We start from the raw sequence: 21,844 nt of genomic DNA, 5'->3' as shown, positions 1-21,844 counted from the left end.
AGTTAATTGTCTCCTGTTTATTACTCTTCAGAGATGTAAACAACAGTCTGGATTCATTTGACAATATTTACTAAAAAGCCCTCTAATAAATAAATTAGAGGCTCAAATGTTGTAGTTATGGTATGAATATTTGTGGTTGTACATTTGTTTTATGAGACGATTCAGTGGACAAAGAATCAGCAATTTCCCTCTAGAAAAAACATCATTTCAGCAGGTGCAGACATTTGCCTTTTGTTTCATCTGCAAGATTTCTTTTTGCTTATTGTTTCTTGACTGAATTATTGAGTAGCAGAAAAAGATGAACAGACTGTTTTAATGTGAAATCAGACATAAACAGGAGGTTTTTGTCTCATTTGCACTTTGATGGCTACAGAAGTTCTGTGCTTTGGGAAAAAAACATTCTTTGTTCAGGCAGAGCATGAATTTAAGTAACAGGTTTATTGATATGTTGTTGATAGTGGTGTTGACAACTTTTTGAAGGTAGTGGTCAAATGTCCCTTAGGTCCTCAAATCCTGTTATGAATTTACATCCGCAAATTATGCACTTTGCACAATTCAGAGGAAATTTTAGAATCCGTTTGCTGTTATATTTACAGTAAAATAAATTAATCATCAGATTAGTAAAGGAAATTGTTTTTGAGATTTCTTTTCAAAAGAAAGAAGACAGAGCAATTAATCAAAAAATTACAGTCACATTAAGATAATCATCAATCATCGCTCTGCAGCTTTTTCTTCAAAGAGTGTCACTCTTTAAAGCCACTGAAATTAGACTCTTTCCCCTTAAAGCCTGGCTTGATCCTTGGATGAAATGTGGCTCATAGCTTCTGATCAGGCTAGACCCAAGATTTAAATTAAAAATCTATGTTACCTAGAGCAGCAGGTTTTGTCCAGGGACTCCTTTCTTAATCTCAGGACAGGTGGCCACAAGGAATAAGAAGCAATTTCTTGTCATTTCCATCATAATACTAGTTCACATAGAGTATTTCAGTTTTTCCAGTTTGGATAACAAACAATGACTTTTAATAGATGAGTGAGAAAACTTACCAAGAATTAAACTTTGGTATTTTTGTCAGCAAATATTATGCATCTGTCTGCTTCATTTTTTACTACTGCCAATATTATAAGTATAACCAAATAATTGTGATGAACCAGGGTTTTAGTATTTTTAAACCTCAATAACTTCTATGAATTTCACAATAAGTAAAAAAAAAAAGAGTATGTGCATCTTAGAGGAGAAACTTTCAGTGCTCCAAACTCTTTCATATCCACACTTGTGCTTGCTTTAATTAAACATTACAGTAAAAACAAAACGATAAACTTCAGATACCACTTTAAGGACTTAACTGTCAGGTAGTGATAAGCTAGTGTCAGGGCAAGGTCAGGACCCTGTAAGAGGGAGATTTATGCTGTTCAGCCCTTCTAGATGAAAGTGGTCAACTTTTGACTACAAGATTAATCTAGCAAATTAGAAACACAATGACCTACCCTATACACGTTCTTTTTTATACTATTTCTTGTTTACTGTTCAGACTGGAGTTTTTTCACTGTTTTGTCTGTCAGAACAAAATTCCACTGAACTTTATCTCTCATCAGTTATTTTGAAAAGTCCTTTGGAAAAAATCTTTCATTTAATAAAGGATGTTTTTCTCTTAAAAAGTACATAATTCTTCCATCTGACGGTATATTTCTCGAAATAGATCAGTCTGAATTCCCTAAAATGAACTTTTATTTTTTTTCTCTACTTTGATATTTTGTGGATTATTTTTATATTTAAACATTCCAAAAAGGCCATTTAGCACCATTTTCATTAAAATTCCTCTTTATGTCTTTAAAAAGGTCTTGACTGTGATCATATAGTAGTACTACGTGTAGCTACAGGACAGTTTTCTTAATGTTGTGTGTTAAACAACAAAGGCTGACAAACAATTAATATGTTTTTATATGTGTATATGCATATATACATGCCTACAATATCAAACATACATGCACACACACACACATATATACACAAACACATGTAAATAGCTAGATTAGTATAAAGGCTGTGATTTCATCTGTATATTTATTCTCAGAACTTATGATATCACTCCTCTCTATTGAAATTAGAGTTTGAGGTTCACATGGTGGTACATTTTATTTGTTAGTCTAAATTTAGCATAGGTAATACTGAAGTATATACAAAAAACCTGTTTTAAGAAGCACTACTGATGTCTAAATGGTATAGGTATATATCATTCCCTGCCACAGCATTTAATAGAAGAATTTAATAAGAAGATTACTCCTGTTTTATTATTTTCTCCTTGATTTTTCTTTCTTTTGTTTTATGATTTCATCAGTCTCAGCCAGAGAATAGAAACAAAAACCCAGGTGGAACTGCAAACTTTGCTTTTTGGATTAAACAGAAACATATAATATTTAGATAGATAATTTTTTTCCAGTCTTGGAATTAGAGACCTTGAAATTGGAACTGATTTTATACTTTCCTATAATAATATTTTTATGAGTGAAACTGGAAGAGCAGCACTCAATGGGAAAAGAGGGAAAAATGGACCTGGCTGCTGCTACAGGGGTATTTATGGGGAGTTTGATGTTTTGCTTGGAGAATAAAGGAGAACTTTTACTGCAAATACCTGCATAAGGGTCTTTTTGTTTTGCAGAGCACATTCTTTTGACCCTCCTTCTTGCCTGAGTTTCCCCCTCCTCTTCTACTAAACAAGAAAACAGAGGCTTAATTTTTTTAGGGATACAGTTGACCGGTTTTTAAATGTTGGCATTGTCTTTGGCCAAACAAATTGAAGCCTTTTATTTTTATGCACACATTAATAATATAAAATATTTTCTATAGAGATTTCTGCAACTTGCAGAGGTGATAGGTAACATATTCCATACTTAACAAGTAAGGAACTGAAACAAAGGACCAAGGTTAGCCCACAGGCTGGTAACACAGTTTGTACCCAAATACTTCCTCCTAGTCTATTGTCCTGTCTACCAGTTTATGTGCAACTCATTTCTCCTTGGACCTCCCTTCTACAGCAACTGCAAGGGCAGATCATAGATTATCCCAGAGTATTGGCCTGGGATAAAGAAGAATTTGTATGAGCTATTGATTACACACTATTTCATTCCATATAAAAACTTTATATTATAAACAAATAATGCCAAAACAAGCACAAAATTGACAGAAATGAGGAATTTTCATGTGAACGTAAAGGGGTCAAAATTCTCTACTCACTTCTGTCTTGCATTTGCATTTGATTTGATTAAGATTTCACTTTTATCTCATTTTCAGGCATTTGAAAAGAAATTCTGAGACTATCTGAAATAAAAAACTTAAAACAACAACAACAAAAAAAAACATTGGGCTAGATATCAGACAGAAGACTCATATTTTAAAAGTATGAGACTTTTTACAGGCATGATGAGACCCTGCTAGACAAAGAGCAGTGCACAATTACAAGGATTCTGACATCACACTGCAGTGGTTAAATGAAAGTGCTAAATGTGGTTGCTACAAGAGAACAGAAGTGATAGAAGATACAAGCTAGAAGACCAAAAGGATAAGGATGTCATCATCCGCATAGAAATAATTTGTCCTATTCACTGTCACAAATGCACAAGAAGACAGGAGCATCCCCAGAGCACAGCACTAAAGGAAAAATGGAACTTACATAGTGCTCTTAAGCAGTCAGGACGGTTGGCCCTCAATCATTTTTTTCTGGAAATCCATTCAAGTTTACATCAACACCACTGAGAGAAATGTTTAGGCTTGGCCAATTTTCCCCTTCTCTGGAATTCATGTTCCACACGTTACACATGTTCTTTTTTTCTTCTTAGGAGTCAAATACTTCACTACTTTATGTAATGTTAATTTATCCTAGCTGAAATTTGTACCCTTTTGTAGCAATTTGCACACTAATTCATGTCTTGTCTCTGATATGTTAATATATTATGTATATTGTTCATTAAAAAAGTGGTCATGGAAGTTTCAACAGAATTTAAAAAGTTATTCTTGAGGTACTGAAAGTAAGAGAGTACATTTGAATACTTTGTGCAAAAAGTATTTTAAAAATCCAGCTTGTATTTACATTGACTTCTGAAAAAAAATTCTGGAAAAGTACCAAAGGTTGTATTTTAAAAAGCTGCATTTGGGGCCTCATCAAGACACTTCTTTGAAATTAAGAGAAGCTTTTATGTTCCTACTGGTAGGTTTTGTAGCAAACTGTATGTACAGAAAGTAAAAATTCATAAATAAGAGCATTCACTTTAGAAACCTGAACTCATAAAAACTCTGTGACTGTAATATCCAACAAAAATAACTAATCTACCTCAGTAATTGAGCATCAGCTACTTTATATTTACTTGAATAGTAAGTACTTTGGACTAAGACCTGCTGCAGTACATACATACAAATGAATGGGTGAATGAACAAATGAATTAATAAATACTCTTGCCACATTTGGCAGGCCAAAGAGGATTCACTAAACTCTAAGCTGAGAATCATTTTGATTATGCAAATATAATGGAATTATAAGCTTTTGCCAAACTGTAAATAAGTTCAGCAGATGACTTGGCTGTTTCAAGTGCACTGGATGCACACAAAAATAAGAAGGAAGGAAGAAGGAAGTATTTTCCCTGTGAAGAGCAGGACTGGCAGCTGAATGCCTATATGCTCACCCATGGCTTTAGCTTGTCTCCTTCAAACACCATGAACCTCCAGTAGATAACAAGAGGCCATAAAGTTAATTGGCATGAAGCTTGGTATAACTCATTGGCAGCAAGTGAGGTTTATTTTGTGTAAGTTCTATAGATAGACCAAGAAGGGTGTTTTTTAAACTCTTTCTAGCCTTCTTGAAACATGAGGAGGAAATAGTGCATGTAGTGTGACTTTAAAAGCTGAAAGATGTTGTGGTAGGAGGGCAGGAAATCAAAGACACTTCATCATCAATGTGGTGTCGAAGCTAGGATAAGAAAACCTTATGTGATGAGTAAAACATGAATTGTTTTTATTAGATGAAGTAAGAATAGCAAGAAGACATCTGGTTCTACAACATGTAGCTTTCTCATAGAACCGAGTGAATCCTTTGGAGTGCTAACTAGATCTGTGTCCATATCTAACACCTCAGACTGCAAAACCACTCATCCTGATTGTTTCCTCATTTTGGCCTGACAGTTTTGTATGCCTGGTAGAGTGAATTTGGCTAGGTTTTCTGTTATCTAGCATTCCTGCAGAAACAGTACTAGCAGCTCCAATGAAAACAACAGATGTATGAAAGTCACTGGGAAATAACCACTCTCTGTGGGCATCTTGGACATGCTGACCCCACCACATGTGTGATGTAGAGTCCAGAGCCACCTACTCAGCAACTGCAGTGAATCCAGAATACCTTTGACATCTGTGCAGATTCACACCATATTCTTGTCCAGAATTACTAGGAAAAAAATACAGAAACTTTATGAAAGAAATACAACTAAATAAGACAAGTTTTCCATAAGATTTGAGGTGAAAAGTTGGGATGAGGGAGTAGAGAACTTACTGGGATAAAAGGTTTTATCAGTGTTAATTAACCAATTTTAGCCTGGGTTGTTGATGGTTAAACATAATTTCTAACAACCTGACTGAACAGTGGACTGTGTTAAATGAGACAGTGACTGAGATCACAGATGTGAAGCTATATCCCCAACATATTGAAAAAAAAGGAGCTTGTCAGACAGGCAGGGTTTGGTTGTCTCAGCAGAGAGATCCCAGTAACTAAGGCAATTTCAAGCAGGTCACATATAAGCTGTTCTGGTAGGAGAGCTGCTGGAGGGGCTTGCGTTACTACTTATCTGCTGTATGTACTCTTACTTCTTCCTTGGAACTTATCAATTCCGGATTTTTGCTGAATCATAAATCTGCTATAAAGCAGAAAAGGAAAAAAAAAAAAAATGAAAAAAAAAAAAAAAAAGGAATAGCTGCTTAATAAGAAGATGAAATTCAGTAGAGTTAAAAACTCAAAGCCTAGTTAAAGATAGTTAAAAGTCCAATTAAAGCACAGTTGTATTGTATTTAGAGTCCAATCTTATAATCATAAAGACAGAAATTTTATTGTTTTGAGATGGGGGATAAAAACCATGAAGACATCACATTCACCAATTTATTTAATGTAGAAAAAAATTCTAAAGATTAAGGAAAACAACAAGATATATGGAGGCCTCAAGCTTTCATACAGAGAAAGAAAGTGGAAGTAGTTCCTTCTTTAAGTTGCCTTCAACTTCAGATGTGGGACTTTAAATAACATGTTTAGCCTGAAAATCTAGGAGTACCTCTTTTATGACTCATTCGTCTTGAGAGAGTGCTAGCTCCTTCATCACACAGCCTTGGCTGGATGGTGCAAGAGGAAAGGAGCCAAAGTCAACAGGATAAGGAGTCAACAGCTCCAGTGTACAAAATAGAGTTACCCGTTACCAACACAAGTTTTAAAAATAACTTAAATAGCCCACTGTGTATCATAGACCAGTTGGCAAGTAATTTTAACCTACACACTGACAGGTTATGTGGATATTCACATGGTAATTTACCAGTTCAATAAAGAAAAATAACTGAATAACTCAGTGTGTATCCTTGTCTAGTTCCCAAGCAACTTAACTTGCACACTGACAAGTTATGTGGGTTTTACCATGCTTATTTACCACTTAAAATCAAAATGTATCTACCATAATAGCCCCTGTATCAAATTACATGCAAAATGTGCTTCTTATAACACTCAATAAATGAACTCATGTGTACCATAAACCTTCGTTTAGTTTGCCAAAACTGAAGAAAAAGGGAAGCAATGCAGAAACTGATCCTTAACATTAATATTAAATAAAAGGCATAGACGGAGAATGGCAAAAACTATTCTGCCCACCTCAGAAGACCGATGTGCATAAGAATGACCTCATAACAACAACAGTTTGAGTGTCCATGGGCTCCTTAAGTAGGAACATCTGATACTTCTTCAAAGAAGAGTATGCAAATATATTGTTGTTAATGTAAAATGCTTGATTCAAGGAAAAAGAAGTCTGAAAACAGGTTACTTAAAGGTAGACCATGGTTTGTATTTCTTCTATTTTTCCATGTTAAGAGTGCATATGAAGTTCACTCACTAATTATTTATCTAAAAAAAAAAAAAAAAAAATCGATGATAATTTAAAAAAAATCTTGTCATAGAAGGCTTTTGTTAATAAAGTAACCCAGAATTATTTTGTAAGGTGGGACATATCCAGTAAGCAAATTTCATACAACTACTAATAAAGCCAGAACCCATAATGATACTGAAATGATAACATCAGTCCATTGGTCTGAATGGAAGGAACTGGATCTCCTTTGAGATAAAGGATATACTTAAAGGGAAAAAGAGGCAATTATCTGTATCCTCCTCCCCCTCCTCTCAAAATAAGAAAAATAATAAAAGTAAAATAAAAGTTAACTGTTAATATTTGGTATAATACAGAGTCCTATCTGTTTCAAACATACACATTTCTCAGCAACTTTTGGACAGTGAACACTATCAGTAACAACCTGATTCACAACAAAGGTATGATGAAAGGTTGACATAGTCAGATATTCATCTATTCTGATTTCAGTAGGCTTGGAAATACCAGAGATCTTTTTGACTGATTAAATATTGAGATGCTATTTTCCGCTGATTATGGACATTTACTTACCCTACCTTTCCATGAGTTGCTGGTTACTTTGTAGATAGATAAGGAAATGTTTTTAAGTAAGATTTTATTATTTCCATCCAGATTCTAGTTTCTCCAGTCAAGTGACTAATACATTATAAGGTGCGGGATGTATTTTATTTGCATCAGGACTACATGATGTGCTTGTAGCTGAAATATGCACAAAAATAAAGCTCCCTCTAAAAGCACTTTTTTATTCTCAGAGACTTTGAATTTAGGACTATTATGCAATTAAAAAGGAAAGTAAGTATAGTTCGACAATAAATAGAAAATAATTTTACAGTTAGTATTAGTCCTCATCTACAAATAAATTAGAAAGTAAGCTAACAAGTCCAGGTTTACCTGCTAAACTAGCCAAATTGTAAAAAAAGTCAACATGACAGCTACAAAAAGTAAATGCAAGATTTCAGTATCTTTTCTAAAAGCTATCCCTGAGCTGGAGCAAAAATGGCATCCTCTTGATTTTAAAAGAACCTTGGTTCTCATTTTCCTGCTGTTGTCTAAAACCACACTTAAAGAAACTTAACTGTTTCTTCATTACTGTAAAATATTAGAAGAGAAGGCTATAGGCAGATGTTCATTCTGTAAGCAGCTGTGCCTTGCTATCCATTCCTCTTTTAGAAGTTCTCTTTCTCCCATACTGTTGCTGACGGAGAGATGTGTGTGAACACTACTGTTTCAAGCCAAATCTGGAAAGTTTCTTTAACTTTTCAGTAATGAGGCTTGAATTAACCCATCTGATTCTATTTACCCAAAACATACATCTCTCAAAGACATTAATGGCTGCCAGGAAGAGGACTCTCAACTGAATTAAAACTGTGACAGTGGCTGTTACATTTACTTGTTCCTTCGCACTACTCTAGTGCTGTTTCTACCATGTCCTTTTTATTTCAGGGTTGGATACTATACATTTAGGTCAAACCTACACTCAACTTATTCTGAGAGTGTCAGTAAATATGCACAAAATTCGGTAGCTGCAGTGATGTATTTACAGAATGTTTATAATCTCTAACCCTTTTCCTGTTAAATATAATTCAGAGGATCTGACTCAACGTCTCCTAATTCTTTATTATGCTACTGTAAGGAAAAAAATACTGTACTAAAATCAATAATATAATGTTACTGACTCATTCTATCCTATGCCATTTCATGTCATTCCAAAGTGACATTGAAATACCACTAATGGAACAGTGAACTTATTTTGCAATTACAGTAATAGTAACAGCTACCGGTTGGAACAATTTGTGAGAAATTTTGGAAGGCACTACTGCAGTTATTAAGTGCTGCCACATTCTTTCCAAGCAGTGATGATGGTATTAATTTAGCTCTATTCACCTCACAATAATAATTTCCAGATCAGCCATTTTGAAAAGCAGTGGTTCAGGCTCAGCATTTCTGGAAGTAGCACTTAAGGGCAGGACTGGCTGATGGGGCAGGTCTTGGAACACTTGTATAAAGAACTAACATCATAAATAGATCTTTGAGAAACAGTGTGCCCACATACTAAACTGATTATCATCAGAAAAAGTGCATCGGAAGAATACATTCCAGATGTCATCTTGACTCTACTTTGAGGTACTGTTTTCTTATTCTGGACTTATTTCTCCTTCTAGAAGTATCTATGGTGCAATAAACATACATATCTCCTAGCTGAAAGGTCAGTGAAAACACAATAAATGAGCAGAGTTCTGTGCTCCCTGAAGCAGGGCCCAGAACTAAGTTCCAGTCCTGTCTTTGCAGTTACTGTGTGGCCATGGCAAGTCACTTTTCTTGTGTATTGGCTGGAACTTTTCTACCTGTAAAATGGATTAATGACACTGACATCTTTTGCAAAGAACTTCAATATTTTGTTCAAAAAAATAAGAATTGGCAAGCTGAATATCATTAATACATACAGGTAAGTAACCTGTAGTGACTGGTGCCCTATTAGAAGACTGATTAGCTTGTCTAAGGACAGTTTTCTATCAAGGACTGACATTCACTGTGCATTAAAACTGTCTGAGTTTTTTTAGGCATTCTGCTCTTTTGGACTTGAGAAATAAGAATCTTGAAACTAGGTCTTGCAATGAAAATTTATTGCATTTCTCAGAAAACCTCCAGTCCATAAATCAATAACTTTAACATGGCATTTTTGGTGGCAATTTGTAGTTTTATCTTTGCAGTGTTTCCTGAGATACCATTGTCTGTAATCTGAGTATACTGTTCTGGCAAGGGATATTTTGTGATGAATTACATATTCAAGATGAGCATGAAGTAGGAATACAGTATGGAATGTTACTGAGCTTAATGAGTATTATGTGAGCATGCAGAATTTCAGAATGAGCAAATTGGATATCTTAATACAGTCAGATTGATGGGCAAATTGTTTCACTCTATTGGGGGGATTCAGACCTGATCAGCTGAGTGCTATAGTCCTTTTATCCATAACAGAATTTATTACCTCAGTTAGTGGATCAGTACTCCTTGGGACTATTGCTCAGGACTACAAGAATAAATAAGAACATTTTCCCCAAGATCCTTGAAGTTACTTCATACAGGAGATACAGGTTCAAAAAGAAGCTGATTTTTTTTTGGTTTTTTTTTTTAAATGGAGAGCTCCATGAGAAATCAGATCACTGGTCCACAATGCCACCAAACTATAAAGCTGGTAAACATTTTCACAAATACTTAGTGATCACTCACACGTTCTTTACTATTCACTAGCCTGATTTTACAGTAGATCATAGACATTAAAATAAGTATGTATTGTTGAAAACTAATGAATCAGGTATCTCTGTAACACAGCATTTTAGCATTTGTACCGTTTATGCAATCCCAAGCACAAATACAGCCCGGGCAATGAGTGGTTTGAGAGAAGTCATGTGGAGAAGGACCTGGGAGTAGCAGTGGATGGAATAGTATTACCCAGCAATGTGAGTTTACAGCCATCCCTAACCTGGGCTGCAACAAGAGAAGTGTGGTTAGCAGGTTGAGGGAGGTGATTCTCACCTTTTACTCTGCTCTTGTGAAACCCCACCTGGAGTACTGTGTTCAGCTCTGGGACCCCAAACATAAGAACGATACAAACATGCTCTAGTGGGTCTGAAGGAGGGTCACTAAGATGATCAGGGGGCTGAAGCACCTCCCTTGAGGACAGGCTGAGTTGGGATTGTTCAGCCTGGAGAAGAAAAATCTCCAGGAAACCTTCCAGTACTTAAAGGAGGCATGCAAGAAAGATGGGGAGGTACTCTTTCTCAGGGAATGTAGTGATAGGACAAGGGGTAACAGTTTTAGACTGGAAGATGGTAGATTTAGATTAGATATAAGGAAGAAATTCTTTACTGTGAGGGTGGTGACACACTAGAACAGGTTGCCCAGAGAAGCTGTGGCTGTCCCCTCCCTCAAAGTGTTCAAGGCCAGGTTGGACGGGGCTTTGAGCAACCTGATCTAGTGGAAGATTGTTGGAGAATGGCTCAGAGACAAGGGTCCTGTGCCTTTAGCCAGTAGATTGTAAGCCTGCGTGCCTAAGTTGTGCCTTGTCATGTATTAAGAAAATCTTTGAACGAACGTTAGTGCAGGCTCTGCTCACACAAAAAGAAAAAGGGGGAATTGTTGGAGAATGGCTCAGAGACAAGGGTCCTGAGCCCACCGAGCAATTGTATGATCAGAGCCTGCTCTAGCTGCTGATGCTGGGCCTCACTAGGGTTTGCCTGCAGCTGCTCGCAGCTGCTGGTACATGAAGAATGTCAAGGATGCTTCAGCCCTGTGTACTGTGGTGTGTCGAAAACAGGTTAAGGGGAATTAGGAATAGTGGTCTGAGAAACCTAGTGTTATGGTAACGGTGGTCTGAGAAACATTGTGTTATGGTACTGTTGTGTACTGAATACAAGTCAATAGGAATCAGAAATAGTAGCATGAGAAACTTAGTGTTATGAGAAGCTTGTGCTGTAAGCTAACTGCAAGTAGGTGGACCGTGCGAATACGACCTTTAGAGCTTAAGCCAATCAGCTAGTGACTAGTAGGCATAATAATTATCATTTTCTGTATAAATATATGTACCCTGGACCAATAAACACACATGGTGATTGATGCTCTATCTTCCACACTGAACCTGTCTCGGCGTGTCGTTCGTCCACGGCTCTGCAGATGTCCCTGCCCATGGCAGGGAGGTTGGAACTAGATGGTCTTTAAGGTCCCTTTCAATGCAAACCATTGTATGATTCTATGTTTCTATGTATGTATAACATTTTTTTTATCATAGCAATGTCTTAAAGTCTAGAATTTTTCCTGAAAAATATAAATTTGACTTCCCTGTTTTTTCTTTGTAATGTAGCTTAAAAAGAAACATATTACTCTTATTGATACTAGAAAAAGGAAACAGAGAAATTTTATTCTTCTAGTATATAAATCAGACAATATTTGAATAGAGTTTGACTTGTCACCACAGGATTTAGGTACTTATAGAAGTCCAAACATTTGATTTTCACCCACAACTATCAGAGTCCACATTATTCATTAATTTAAGGCCATATGGTAATCTACTTACAAGGGCTGTACAGCCGCTATCTCTGTGAAAAAGGTCAGTGTAAACAATAGGACTATTTGAAGTAGAAGCCATTCCTTTGAATCTATTAAAGTAGCAAAACTCAGACCTTATTTAAAATCCTGTCTCGTGTTTTTAACATGCTCTACTGCAAAGCGAATCAAACAGATAGAAGCATTGGCAGAATGGGTTTAACAAGCCATTTAATAAAATAAAATGAATTATTTTCTCTGTCCCTGAAGAAATTAACATTTATTCCTTTATAAAATTTGCCTTCATAGTGGTTATGTCATCTGTCATGTGCATGGCATAATGCGTTCTGTAAAAATGACTTCACATTTCTTCATGCTTATTTGAAAATGACCAGTGATAATGGACTACTACATACATAGGCAATTAATAACTATCATTAATTTTAAGTGTTTATATCTATCATAGCCATAGCCAAATAAATCATGTGTGCTCAACTTTTTGTGTACCCAGGAAATCCAAGTCACTGAGCTCGTTTAATGTGTTACATGAAGCTGTTCCCTATATATGCAGGTCAACTGTGTAGACTCTATTTATCTCCTCATGCACAACTGCCATTTTCCCTACTGATTGCTAAGCATTTTTAAATCAGGCAGTTATGAATACAGAGGCATAGCTGTATCCTATCAATCTTTCACATAGTATATGGCACCAACCATGCAGGTTAAGTCTGGACTGGAAAATAACTTAACTTGCCTCGGCTCCCTGATCTATTAATTTGCAGGCTGCATATCTGTTAGCTCATGTCTAGGATTGTCCATCCATGATGATGCCTAACCACCACCCAGAGAGTGATGAACTTAAGGGATTTCTTCAAGAAGCCGTTCATATCCACTTTGATTTCCTCTACCGTGCAGAGACCTTCAGAACAACTCTAGCAAACCATGACACTTAAAAAGACCCTGTCAGCATAGTAACATGTTCGAGGTCACACAGCAAACATATCATCACATTACATCCTCTCTACCTTGAGGAGACATTTTAGAAGTGTGAAGATAGAAACAGAAAAAGACAACACATATTATCTGAGATATTTGGCAAACTTAGTTGACACAGTTTTTCAGAGACCACTCTCAAAGTGAAGAAAATTCCTGGCTCTTCTATCTAATGCCAGGACACAATCCTAAGTAAAAAGCAATCTCTGCTGACTCCATTTTACCTGTCTTGGCAGGAGATCTATGAAGATGACAGTATAGTTCCACAGAAACAGATTACTGTAGTTAGCTTTGCAAGTTATTAATTATACATTGTCATATTTATTTACATTTTTGGATACACCCCATGTGACCCAAAGAAAGTCTCTAATAAAGTAAGCTTTTTCTTGGCTCTAATGTAATTTAATGTAAGTCTTCTCTTTCTCCCCTTCCTTTATATGCGAGTAACTCAAGACATTTCCTTTTATCATTTTGTTTGCTTTACTTGTACAGATACTACATGTAAGTAAATAATTATTTCTGTTTGGAACTAACAATGATTCTACTACTCCAGGACAAAGTACAAAAAATTAATATTACATAAACTCAGTTATTTTATATTACTTTAATAATTGCAATCCGTTAAAAATATATGTAATACAAAATCAGTGCCTATTTTAATAATAAAAGCTAAAGGGAAAAAGGGAAAGAGATTTGTTTGGATGAGAGATATAGGAACTAAAATTCAAGTATGAGGTACTCTGGGTTTAGGCAAATAAAAAAGTTAATGTAGGAAAGTAGCAACTGTGTGTGCATGGTCTTACACTGTGATATCATCAACACTGAACTGAGAATAGACTACCACAAGTTATGATCATTCTTTGAGGAATTCACTGTAAGTAAATGAGTCATTAAAATTCACATTGATTTACTCAGCAGAAACTTATTTGTCAGATAATGTTGTAAATAAACCTTCAACCTAAAATAAGACATTTTAAATCTCTCTCTTTCTGATTACCAGTTCATTAAAGGGTTTTATGTCAACATTATATTAATGGAAAGTGGACTGATCTTCTCCAGTGAAAGAATTACAGACCTTTTACTGGTGATGCTATAAACTTTAATTTTTGACAGATAATTTTTGACTGTTCACAAATATGCTAGAGATACTTCTGCTGTCAAGAGAAACCAGCAGAGTTACTATATGCTAGAGATACTTCTGCTGTAAAGGGAAACCAGCAGAGTTACTCTTTTTTTTCAGAGAAACATGCTCTAGAAATCTGTTGTTCGATATTGCACATTTGGAACTTTGTTACCCATCAGTTTTAATCCTGAAATACACTGAATCTGACTGAAAATTCTTTATAGACTGATAACTTCCTGCAATTTTATGTTTTTCATTTATGGACCTACTTGATACAGTTTGAAAATTACATAGTATCTATAAAATAGGTAAAATTTTTATCTTCTCAAATGTAATGCTATCAATGAAAAAAAGTGTGTAAGTTAAACACTTGAAAATAGGGCTGATAAATTAATAATAAAATCATAAGAATGAATAAACTGGCTGGCATTATTGTAGCAATTCCTGGAATAAAATAACTAGCATGTCCTTAACAACTGACACTGTAATGGTTTTTACAGCCAGATATGAACACATTTAGAATTATATTTTACAAAAAAGATGACTGGAGTCTACTTAGTCAAAGACTAACGTACGCACTAATGTAAAGTAATTAGTAATGTATGTACTAATGAAATACTACTTCACTATTGTTTTCAAGGGTTTAATGTTGTATAGTAGCAAAGCAGTACAACAATGTCATACCAGTTGTATATTAACTTCTAACAAGAAATGAATGCATTTTTCTGGTGCTGAGAGAGAGAGAAAGAGAGAGAAAGAGAAAGAGAGAAGGAAATATATTGCTTTTCTTAAACATTTGTTGGCTATGTTAGATTTTCAGGCAATTACAAGGAGATATATAGATCCAAAACCAGCACATCTTCCTCCCTCCCTTTCTTTATACAATGCTAGATATTATTTTCTGTTGGTTACCAAATAATCTTAGCAAATAAGAATTAGTTGCCCTGTTCCTTCATAGGATTAATATTCTGTTTTAGTCTGATATGTTGTATGTAGAAAATATAGAACTTCTTACAGAAAATACACAGCACTACTCTTCAGTATCTACTATTGCCATAGGTTCCTGACATGAGGTCTACCCTATCTGCCATAACAGTTCCAAAATCTGACTGATATTCCTAGACTTGTATCTAATATTAAGTGTAAAATTGCACAGACAACGGGTATACATATATACATACACATACACATATGCTCCAAGGTTTTATTTTTTTCCAGGTATTTTCATGACCGTTAATCGTGTTCTAGTATTTTCATATTCTTATAGAACTGGACTAGTTGCTGTTTTATCAAAGGCTATACACAGAAGAAATCTGAGTTTCCTGTTGCTACCTGATGTGTTCTTTTCTCATATATTTTGTGATCTCCTTTTGTGATCTTAATTTTGCCTATTGTCTTAAAAGCTTATGATTAAATGTTTACTTCCAGCTCCCATGTCACTGTACTTTCTTATTCTAGACTGAAATATTAACTTGTGGTCAGATTAACTGTCATGTAAATGGAAAATCAAAGAGTACAAATTTAGGTGTGGCTGAAACATGTGAGACTAAATGTTCCTGAGCCTATCTGCTGGATTACTTTTGCCAGGAGTGCATGTACAGCCTATCTTCAGTCAACATGTAATGCATAGAGATGTGAAGCAGGCATTAGGGGTAGGAAGATGTACTTAAAAGTATATTTGAACCTCTTCTCTCAGCCCTGAATTTCTAGTACAGAGTGTCCCAAACTGTACAATTATGCATTTTTTATTTCCAAGATGAGATATTTTGACTATGGCTATATTAGTAAGATGTTCATTCAGCTGTGAGCTGTTCATTTTCCATCATTTAAGTTCTGTCCTCTTTGTTTACTCTACTTATGGATGCCCAGAGCAGTCTATACTGTAAGCCCTAAAAAAGATCTTACATTCACATCTATATAATTGATAAAATATTGAATAGTATTACCCAGTAACTGATTTTGCACAACGTTTTTGAACTATCAATCCCCAATGATCATTAAGGACTAACTAGTAATCTGTCTATCGTTAATTTTAATATTTTTCAAAATGTGCCTATAGTCCAAGTTTTAAGTCAGGATTTTACAATTGATTGATTTTGGTATTAAATCAAATGGAATAGTGAAAGGTTATATTTTCATAGTACAGTCATATCTCAATACCTTTTTTTTTTTTTTTTTATATATATTATTTGTCCAAGAAGTCTGACAAGAATTATTTTAGGAAGAATATTTTCATATAGTTTCTTGCAAATTGTTCTTTATAAATAGCTATAAACTGAATACCTTTTTTTGTTGTTTCCCTTAGGGATTCACTTAAAAAATAGTTGAAATTCAGGCCACATGTACATAGTTGCTGTTGTTTAAATATATCTTATGAATTTAATTCTGAATTTAAGTCTGTAAAGCATAAAATTTTTCAAATTGGTCCTTCATTTTCTGATTAGCTATGTATGACATCTTCCACTAGATGGGATTTTCCATCCTTATATTGGTATTGTTTGTAAATCATGTAAATGTTGAGTATTATGAGGCATTATGGATGATGAATTTCTGGTAGAAATTATGAGACAGCAGAGTCATTAAAATTTACAGAGTAGTAGTTAGTCCCGAGATGAACAAAAAGTGGAGAATATTGGGAGATAATTGGGAATCAAAAGACAGGTTCATGAGTTATTAGAGAAAGCATAATGGGAAATGGGATATTATTACACTTAATTCAAAGACCAAAATAATTCTTTTTTACAAAATTTCTTTATATACTGATTTCGTCCTCAACAAAACCCTGTGGATAAAATTTAGTACTTAAAATGGAGAGAATTCAAGCCCTATTGCTGTTGTATTTTATACATTATATTTCAGTAATATTTGTTGTACTCCTTTTGCAGTCATTTGGAACTGTTCTGAAAAAAATATTTCAATTGTCCTTTTCTGTTGACTTATTGTCAATGGGTTTTCATGCAGAGTTTCTGTAAACACTGTAAAATGGGAGCATAAGAAGAAAACAGTATTTATTCTAAGCTTAGTAAGGAGTATTACTGAGTGGAATGAAAAAGAAAACTGAGTACAGGGTTAAAGTAAAGGTTATAAATGGAGACTCAATGCCTTTACATCAGTAGCAGTTCCTCTCCTGTCAGTTTTAAAACACAGAGTGAATATCCAACGATTTTAAAGTCTCAAGGACCATTACTATCATCTCCAATGCTGGTGATGGAGTTTCACAGTCTAACTGAGCCTTTGGTGCTGCTGTGCCTGTGAAGCTGAAGATATCAGTTGGTGAGGCAGGCAGATGGGGCAACGGTAAATTCTGTGGCTGAGCACTAGATTGAGGCGTACAAGGGGGGTTCGAGAGCCAGGGACACCCAAAGAAGAGGAGAGAACCCTGCCAGGAGCTGGCAGCTCTCCTGAGTGCTTTGCCCTTCAGGAATGCCTCCCAATGTACTCTGTCAGCCAGGTCCCTAAAGAGGTCAAAGTCTGCCCTCCAGACTACTATCTTGTGATAGTACTGACTACTTTCTATACTCTTACAGTGCCCCTTGCATTCTTATGTCAAACATTTATCAGTTTTTATAAGACAAGTTTTTCAAATCAACAGTCAGGGCACTGACAACTCCTGGAAGCACAAAAAAAGGGTAGAAGTATCTTGTAAATGAAGGTACTAAAATCTGTTTAGATTACCTTCAGTAAATACATGAGGGAAATCTTTATAAAAAGTCAATTATGAAAGACTACTTTTCTCATTTCCAAACTCTGTACAAAACAATACAGCAAGAGTGATCCTCAGCCAAAAAGTATTTAATTATATTATGTATAGAGGGAAAAAATAAAAAACAAAACCCCATTAATAAATCCTCCCCAAATAGTTCATTCTTCAGATGAAGTTCAAGCCTGTATTTAAAGCACAGAGGAACTGACACAAACTTAGCCTTTTATGGGGGAAGGTAGCAGCTTCGGTGCCATTCAGGTGTATCTGTCCCTTAAACCAGTGTTTCTCTCTCATGTTAATTACAGACAATTGATCCCCTAGCCTGTCTGTAAACAGTCTCTTCATCAGCAGTTAAATCTGTTTCCAAATCTTTTTTTATCACCCTTGGAAACTCTGTAGCTTGAATTGTAGTGGGTGGTCAGGTAGGAAAAATTGTTCAATGTCACTTGTAGTCTCCCCTTCTCACCCTCAGTTGTTCGCTTCAGCTGTAGAAGAGGTTGTAGTCCCATATGAAAAATACAGCCAGCCTTGAAGTTGCTATTTGTGGAGACCTGAGGAGAATAACGGACTCTGGCAACTCTATAAGAATCAGAAATCAAAATCCCTTTATTGCCAATACAAGTGCGTTTATAAATCTTCCTAGCAACTGATCACACATAAACAGAAGGCTTGACTGGTTATATGCATTCTTCACACACTGTTCACACACCTAAGACTAACATTTGATTGGTTATTACCCCCTGTCCATAATACACCTGACAATTCATTGGCTACAAGTTAGTTACTGCTATTCTAAAGCCTATTGGTTAATTAAATCTTACAAGAACAAACATAATGTTCTATACACTTTCAGCTCAAGGTAGAAAACTTTCCACTGTTTAAGAAACAATCAGATGTTTTCCATCAACCGTAGCCTGGCATGTTTTCTTCAGGCAGAGCTCGGCATCCTTATCTTGTTTTTCTACATTCCTGTTTGCTACTCCCAAGGCTTCTGGACAACAAAGGTCAAGATGTTCTCATCATTCACCAGCTATACAGCACTCTCAGTTCTTCTTCCTCTTTTCGCATCCCTTTTGCAATGCAACCAGTCTTGCTCTTGTCTGACGTGGCCATTGTCCTCCAAAAATGATCCCACAGAGACCCTTTGAGGATCACCGGCCATCAACTATTTTGAATAACATGGAAAGAGTTATAGTGTGAGAACTTCAGAAGTTTGCCCAGACAGTACTTTTCTCCAACACTTTCTGTATAGCATATAAAGGTGAAATATTAAGTACTCAAAGGTTACAAAATTGTTGAACCATTTAAGAAAAGCTTTTAAAAGACAGTTTCACATTTGCAGGATATGCCAGATCAACATCTCTGCAGATCAAAATAATTTTCTGAATTGCTGCTAGCAGAGCAGCCTCCTGATGAAATGTTCAGTCCAAAACTGGAAGGTTCACTTCTTCAAGGACAAGCATTAGATTAAAATATGCAATGATTGGCTGAGACATCTTTAAGGGGGTTATCAAATTGTTCAGTTATCCAAGTTTAACATGTGATGTCTATCTGCAAATGACTGGACAATGATCTTGAAGACTTAATCTTATGGATTTAGTATTGATGAGTGACGGAGAATGATGAAGGATTATTCACTAAGTGCTTATGACTTGCCAAATGCCACAAGAAAAACCTGACATGAAATAAATTGTGCTATTTATACTGTAAAATTTGAACACAATTTTTCTTAGATGTAAAATGCCCTAACACCTATAGCAGCTTTACCTCATATAGGAGTTTCTTTTTTTATTTATTCAGGGAGGGGGAGGTAGTAGTGGGCATAGGGTTTTTTAAGTGAGCAGCTTCAGGTACTTATGGAGGCTGCATTTATTCAGCAGCTAATATTAGTTTATCTTCAGTGAGAGATAGGGAGTTTGCTGAGACCAGGGGCAAAACTGCACAGTCAGCTTCTGAGATATGAGGATAAGAGCATCTTTTTTCTGGTGTGACAAGGAAAAGAATCACCAGAAATAGTCACAGAGACCTTTCTTCGTAGTCAGAAGCAAGAAGCTGAACAAGAGCTATAGGCACAGAAAAAGAATCCTGTGACTGTCTTTTAATTTTGAACAACTTGTTAGATAAATTCTCAGTGATTGGCCAAGTGGAAACATGAAATGCCTGTGTAGTTTAAAATCCATTCTACTCTATTAATCCAGATAGAAGTCTAAAGGTACCTGGTGTTTAATTAATTTATCTTTCTTTTTAGAGAGTAAGCCTGATGAAACAAAGTTCTGAATAATTAGAGAGGCATACCAAAATAGAAACAAAATGGAGGGAGAGAGTAAAACTAATTAAATATTACTTCAGTGGATTCTTGGGACACACATAATATCAAAATGACCATTTTTATTATCTGCCAGTTCTTCTTCCTGATGCATACAGAAGTGGGAAAGAGGAACACAACATACACTTACAACTGTGATTCTCAATTAGTTGTGTTAGTTTTAACATATTCAGGAGAATATCTTTAACCATGACACACCTATCATAAGTAAAAATAACAATCCATGAGAATATGGTTTGACACTCTCTGAGTTGCAGATAGCTTGCTTCTTGTCTTCACAATTCTTCCTTATTAAATAGATGATACAAGAACAGCCTAGTGACCACAAAACAAACATGCTATATCAAGCTCTAAATACAGCTACACAGTGATATTTAAGCAAACGGGGCAAAAGAAGCAAAAATTTCTTGAGAGGTATGTCTGGGGGAAATCTATCATTCTTTCACTGACATTACAGTCTGCAGTCCAAGCACAGCCTGTGGTGATTACACGATAGGGAGAAGCTGTGGTTATGTTAAAGGGAAAAAAAAAAAAAAAAAAAAAAAAGTGTTTACTTAAACATTCATGTTTAGGATTTGCTGTGAAATCTCTTCAACTTACCCATCACCAATTCAGTGACAGCTAACAACAGCAGAAGCACATTAACAAGACTGTATAAGCTGAGTGGATAATGGGAATGTTGTCTGGAATCCCAAGGGAGATAGTATAGCCCTATGACTGAGCTAAATCAGGTATTCACGAGAGGAATGCCTTCCCTGCTTTGAAAAACTGTTGCTTCCATGTCATATGCTTGGCATGCTGTTCTGCCTTTCAGTTACAGAAATGTGTGTTCATAGCTTTGCCACTATGAACTCTGACCTTTCAAACATGATGCCAGAGGAGAAAGATCCAGTTTTGTTGGAGGAGTCAACAACACAGCAAAAAGGAAAATAGTTCTTTTTTCTGAAAGATAGCAAAGATATCTTGTCTCATATCTGGTGACACCTGTGAACTAAGCACTATACCTACAACACATCTGGTTACCATTTTATTCACACAAAAAAAAATAGTTCTATACCTTTTTAAATGTGTGAAGCCCACAAGAGGTAGTCTAATGTTCGGCACATTTGATGGGTTAGGAAGAAAAAGATTAACTGCCATGGACACTGTAAATAGATTTGCCTCAGACCTCAGTGGTGGATTCATTTTAATGACTTGGACAATATGAGTCCAATGACAAAGCTCAAGCTAAGTTTAAAATTCAGTTAAGAATAGGAATTGCTTACTTCTGCATTAGAAGATTTTGGGTTTGGTTTTCTTTTTTAAATCTCTCCGGTGATGTTATGAAGAAGAGATTTTAACTAAGGGATTTGATCTTGGACAAACTGTCCTTATTACAAACATCTGCCTTTCTTACACTGTATCATAGCAAATTTGTTACAATTAACAGAAGAAAAAGGACAGAAGCATGCATACATGCCTCCTCAGATCTCAGAAAAATAGTTGGCAGAAATCAGCTTGG

The sequence above is a fragment of the Tyto alba genome, unplaced genomic scaffold (genome assembly GCF_018691265.1).
Source record: "Tyto alba isolate M040663 unplaced genomic scaffold, T.alba_DEE_v4.0 Super-Scaffold_18, whole genome shotgun sequence".
Lineage (NCBI taxonomy): Eukaryota > Metazoa > Chordata > Aves > Strigiformes > Tytonidae > Tyto > Tyto alba.
The sequence above is the reverse complement of the archived record's forward strand: the minus strand, read 5'-3'. Positions refer to the sequence as shown.